Genomic DNA, 6,503 nt, shown 5'->3' with positions numbered 1-6,503 from the left:
TATAGATATATTTTCTTCATTCTTCCCCATTTTGTTTCTTTTTCTCAAATTCATCTCCTTTCTTTTTTTTTCTTCAAATTCCTTTTGTTTTCAAGAATCGATGTCTCTTTTTTTTTTCTTTTCAAGTTTCGAATTACTCATAGGGCATACCAATTGATCCACCTTCAAGACAAAACCTAAAAAAAAGGCTCTAAGGCATATGATGTAAGGCTATCAAAAAGGCAATTATGAGACTCAAATTGGTTCATCCTAGGGGTAAATGTAAAAAGGAAAAAAATTTATTGTGGCCCTAAGATGTTGAAGCTCTAATCATCTAGATAGAACATCAATCATTCTTCCATATTGCATCGCAAAGTCTCAAACAGTCACAGAGCAAATCCAAGATTCAAGTGACATGAAGGATAACTAACACACATGAAAAGAACACGACTGAAATAATGTGCAACAGTCGAATATGGCTTAAATTCCTCACCAAGGTACTCAAGCTATTATTGTCGGTCGAGTCAATATCAAAGGAGACCATTCTAGCCACAAACCAAATCACAGAGGGATTTATGCTATCTTTCATGCAATTGATCATCAATTCAGTGCAAGTTGATTCATAACAAAACATTCAAAGCAATGTGTTTCAAAGTTCTCACTTGGATTGCCATTCAACTTGGAAATATCAAACTAACCTAAAAAAAAAGAAAAAACTACCAAAAAGAGAGAAAAATGAACAAACGAATCTATATACAATGAATCCCTCCCCCACACTTAAATGGTGCAATGTCCACAGTGCAATAGTAAGGCACAAAAGAAAAGGGGAGAGGTACTCACAAGATCTCACTAAGGAGGAAGAGATGGAGGATTGGGGAACCCTCCAGATTGCATCCAAGTGCTAAAACTCTCCAAGAGCGCAGACATAGATGACAATTGGTGTTTGATGTCCTTCCGCTCGTTGAATTTTAGAATAGGACCCTTTTCATAGGAACAAATTGGACCTTAGAAGTAGCGTTTGTAGTCACGTTCTTTTGTCGAGCACTTTGAGGGCGCGCCATTAAAATATAACTAACGCACTACCAAGTCTTAGTGGCGCGTGGATTAATGAATAAAATAGTCCCACATGCAATATTGTCGATCAAAACCAAAACACTCGAACAATTCAGTCACAAATACTTCTCGAAAAAGTCGGAAATCACGCCAATCTTTCTTTCGCGCCAAATAGGCCAGTAATAAAACAAAACCCAAGTTATTTGGTGTCGAATTTCTGCCAAGCAGTGCGAATTGAGGGTCGAACTATAGTGCAAGCAGCAAGAGGATTTACGTCAATCAATTCAAGCATAAGAACCCCAAACCATGAAATTCGCAGCGAATTTGTCATTAAAATCGCCAAGGGTCGAGTCAATTTTGATGAAATTCGCAACAATTCATCAACTTTCAAGAAGCCAATGCAAGAGGGGATTGAAAAGCAGCGAATTTAGTTAAGAAGTGCCGCAATTACAGCCATATATTGAGGAAAACCGAACCCAGTAGTAAAATTGCGAACAAGAACAGGGGAAGTTCACCACCGATTTCAATGGAGTTCACTTCGTTTCTTGGTGCAGTGAGATTCTCTCTCTTGAATTCTTGGTGCAGTGTTGTTGTTGCTATGTTAGGGTCGAATTGCAGGGGGTAGAAGTTTTTTTTCTTTTTGTTTTTCGAGAGGCTGGGTGTAGGTTAGAAGGGACTGCTATGGGGTGGCAGTAGGCGGGACAGAACTGCAATGTGATGGCAGTTCGAATTTTTTTTTTCAGTGGGCTGATTGCATTACAGGTCGAACCGCGATGGGTTGGCGGTTGTGGGAGCACACTACAATGGGTTGGCAGTTTCCACTGAAATTGTCACGCGCGTATAATTCCAGAGTCCACCTATACAAACACACACCAAAAAAAAACTAAGGAAATTATACATTAAAAAAAATACTAGATTCCTAAATCCTATACCTAATACGTAGACTAACTAATCATATAATACAACTACAATATTAAACTAACTAAAATTATAGACTAAGGAACCTCCAAAAAATAATAAGAAAAGTGAAAGAGAAAGCTTGGGTTGCCTCCCAAGAAGCGCTAGTTTAAGGTCATCTAGCTTGACCACCTTTTCACGTCACTATGAAAAAGGGTCGGAAAGGATGTAAACCGCCTTCCCTTCAATAGGTTCACCTTCTCGGTAGTGCTTAATACGTTGTCCATTTATCTTAAAAGAGCCAGTTGCTTCACTCCAAATCTCAACCGAGTCATACGGAAAGACCTTAAGGATTTTGAATGGAGCAGACCTTCGTGAGCGAGGCTTACCAGGAAATAGCTTCAATCGATAGTTGAATAGTAAAACTAACTCTCCTTCATGAAATCTTCGCCGCAGGATATGCTTGTCAGGCCACCTTTTCCTTCGTTCTTTGTACAACCTTGAGTTTTCATAAGCTTTTAACTCTACCTCAGGAAGCATAGTACTCTCCTTAGATTCTTCGTGTGTCAACACCTCCTTGATAGGCTCAACACTAGGTAATGAATGTGGTTCCTCTAAGAGCCTCTTGTACTCCCTAGTTTCCCAATCATCTTCATCAGCACTTTCCATGAGGACGGTTTGCACTGAATCATTAAGCTGTAGACTAGCAGCTTTGACCCCTATCGCCTCATCTAGAGCATCCACTCTATAGATAGTCTCTCCCATAGAAGGAGCTTCCATGGAGTTTGTGAGATTGTACTCCATCTTCTCAGTACCCACTTCAAAGGTAATCTTTCCATTGTTCATGTCAATGATGGCTCCAGAGTGGCCAGGAAAGGTCTCCAAGAATGATAGGGACCTGCGCATCTTCCTCCATCTCCATTACTACAAAGTCACATGGAATGAAAAACTTCCCAACACGGAGAGGAACATCTTCAAGGATACCAAGTGGATACTTTACAGTTCTATCTGCTAATTGTAAGGAGATGCGTGTGGGTTTTGGTTCACCCATTTGAAGCTTCTTGCAAATTGACAAGGCATTAGACTAACACTTGCCCCAAGATCACAAAGCGCCTTTTTTATTTCATATCCCAAGCTTCACAGGATAGAGTAGCTACCCGGATCCCTAGCTTCTTGGGAAGCTTATTCTGCAAAATAGCACTCATTCTGCTGTAAGTGAAACAGTTGCATTTTCCTCGATCTTCCGCTTGTTTGAGAGCATGTCTTTCAGAAATTTTGCATAAGATGGCATCTCAGAGATAGCTCCAAGAATGGTATGTTTATGTGCAGCTTCTTCAGTATATCAAGGAACTTTCCATATTTCGTCTCTAATTTTGCACGGGCCAACCTTTGTGGGAATGAAACTGGTGGCGTGTATGGCCGAATAGGGGTAGGAGTAGGTTCCTTCTTCTCTTCTTCAACAATCTCGTTCTCTGCCACTTTCTCAGTTTGAACCATCTCTTCCACATTTCTTTTAGATGGCTCATTCAAAGGATGATCTTGTAGCTCTTTTCCATTCCTCAAAATCACAGCATTGATATGACACTTAGATGGTTGTTCACTATTACCTGGAAAATGACCAGGAGCTTTTGATAATTGGCCCACCTGATGTGCAAGTTGACTTATTTGACTTTCCAAGAGCTTATTCTGAGCTTGAATTTGTTGAATTGCGTTATCAGTCTTCTCATTTTGCTTACCTTGTTGAGCCATGAAGTTAGTTTGTTGGGCTAAAAGGTTCTCCATCATAATCTCCAAGTTGCTCTTCTGTTGAATTGGCGGAGGTTGCTGATTAACACCTTGATTGACATGATGACTGAATGGTGCTCTAGCTTGAAAACCTGGTGGTGCATTAAAATTGTTGCGAGGTGGAGGAGGTGGATTGAGTTGTGCTTGAGTGTTCTTATATGAGAATGCAGGATTATGCTTCCATCCTTCATTGTACGTGTTAGAATACGGATCATATGGCTGCTTTGGATTGAGTTATAAAGAGCATTGGCTTGCTCAATTGTCATCCTATCATTGTTGATTTGACATTCAGTAGCAGCATGTCCTTGTACTCCACACATCTGACATGAGACCATCATAGATGAACCAGCTTGGAGTCGATCAAACTTGTGAGATAGTGCCTGCACAGTATTAGTCAAAGTGGTTAGCGCATCAACATCATATTTACCTCCCTTCTTAGCACGATTGCGACCATTTGGATGGTAGTTGTCATTGGCCGCCATCTTCTCAATCAACTCCTTTGCTTCGATCGGATTCTTAGTCATAAGGGAACCACCTGAAGCAGCATCAATGTAGATACAAAACTCATGTGTCAAACCATTGTAGAAAGTTTGTATCAACATCCATTCAGGAATACCGTGATGAGGACATTATCTTTGCAAACGTAGAAACCTTCTCCATGCTTCATACAATGATTCGTCGTCATGTTGCTCAAAGGTTGCTAACTCATTCCTCAGCTTCACGGTCTTTTCTTGCCCCAAAAACTTCACCAAGAATGCTTTGGCAAGTTTCCCCATGTATCAAAAGTTCCGACACCTTCATCTCTCAACCACTCCCTTGCCCTATCCGAAGAGAGAAAGGAAAAAGGCGTAGTCGAATAGCATCCTCATTCACATTGTTGATTTTCACTGTGTCGCATTTCTCCAAGAAACTAGCAATGTGACTCACAGGGGATTCATTAGGTAACCCTGCAAATGAATCATTGGAGATGAACTGGATGAATTGAGGCTTAAGTTCAAAATTTGCAGCATTGACGGCTGGTCGAACAATGCTCGATAATGCACCAGTTGTAGTATCTAGTACACCATACTCCCAAAGAGTTTTAGTTGCTTCTTCACCCATTGCTTGACTTCTTATTCTTAAGTCGTCCTTTGTACTTCCTTGCTTGCGTGCAGTGGCTTCGATTTCAAGATCTAGAGGAATCAAATTCTGTGGACCTCTACGTCGAGTTTGCATGCAACAAAGAAAGAACTAAAAACAAAAGATCAAATAAACAAGAAATGATAGCCGAAGCAGCAAACTAAAAGAAAAACTTAGCAAAAATAAAATCAAAAATAACAAATTTAAATACCGTTAGTCCCCGGCAACGGCGCCAAAATTTGAAAGGCTTGTCGCGTACCTAACAAAAATAACCTAACTATTCCTCCTAACTAATGTAGTCGGGCAAGTAAGGATCGAATCCCAAGAGACTAACTGATTCAAAGTAGCTAAATTGACTATAATTAATACTAAGCACGTAGTCAATAAAAATGATGATGAACTAATCTAAATAACTAAAGCAAATGAAATTATCAAGAGTGAATCAAAGACTAAAGACATCTAGGTTTAAGTATCCCCACTAACACGAATTAATGCCACAAACAATCCTTTTTCCCTTAATTAACTAATAAATAACTCATAGGATAGACGCGCCCTAATAATACTAAGGATTTCTTTCGATCAATCAATAGCTTCCCTAACAATGCAATCATACCTATTTTCATGGAGTCATGCAAATTAAGGACTTTAGACATAGCATCCTAACATCCTAATAAATTCCATCAACTACTTTATGATGATTTCCTTTACTTAAATTAGGGTTCTAGATTCGATTAAGATTCAACTTTCGTTGCAAAAATAATCACATTCAATATATACTATTTCTAGTCATAAATTGATAATTAAAACCAACCCTAAAATAAATGAATCATAAATTAATCAAAGTTTGGGAACTGGGAATTAAACAAGCATCAATTCATATCAGGGTTCAACCTAACCCTAGAATAAGAAACTACTCACACATGATGATTGAACAAACAAAATAAAGATTAAAAGAAAGCATGATTAACAATAATAATAAATAGAATAGAGAAGAGAAAATAATACTTGAATGAAATTGCAAACTTGAATGTCGAAAACAAAGTCTTGATGAAAGTATGAAGAAACAATGAAAAAACGTGCAGCCTTGATGAAAACGTCAAGAAGCGTCCAATAGGAAAACAAACGTGATTTCTCTCTCTAAGGGAATCTCCCTAACAAATTCTATCCAAAACCTATTTATATCTATCCAAATACAAGGTGTTTGACTAGGATTTGGACTCCTAAAACACTCTAAAACTAAGATTACGTAATATTGAAATCGGAGACCGCCATGGCCTTGCGGTAAGCTTGAAGGGACCGCCAAAGGGTGGCGGTTTATGCTTTTTTTCTGTTCTCTTGCTATCAAAAGTCCATTTTGTAGCTCCTTGGGCATGGTAATTAATGGTTACCAAAGCCATATCGCAATATATCTTCAAAATCATCGCAGGATAAAGCTATCAATCCATCTGAATGCTCCGCAATCATCCAAGCTTTCGTGCAAATCCCAATCAACTCCACTAAATGCCATAATCCTACAAAAACAAAACAAATACACCCGAGAAGAGTAATAGCGAAAAGTAAAGAATAATAGCTCTAAGAGATTAAATATATGGGAAAAATATGGTGAACACACACAAATATATCACATAAAAATGAGTATATAAACGCGTTATCACTGAACTTTCAAAAAA

The 6,503-nt window shown here is 38.7% G+C and overlaps 1 non-coding gene across 1 annotated transcript; it reads left to right on the top strand.

The window, feature by feature from the left end:
* Positions 1–4,326: 4,326 nt before the first annotated feature.
* On the top strand, positions 4,327–4,433 carry LOC125493880 (small nucleolar RNA R71). The gene has a single exon (XR_007270207.1). It is a non-coding gene; the product is annotated as a small nucleolar RNA R71 (small nucleolar RNA).
* Positions 4,434–6,503: the final 2,070 nt, after the last annotated feature.

Source organism: Beta vulgaris, chromosome 9, assembly GCF_026745355.1.
Source record: "Beta vulgaris subsp. vulgaris cultivar EL10 chromosome 9, EL10.2, whole genome shotgun sequence".
In the NCBI taxonomy this organism is placed as follows: Eukaryota; Viridiplantae; Streptophyta; class Magnoliopsida; order Caryophyllales; family Amaranthaceae; genus Beta; species Beta vulgaris.
The sequence above is the reverse complement of the archived record's forward strand: the minus strand, read 5'-3'. Positions and strand labels throughout refer to the sequence as shown.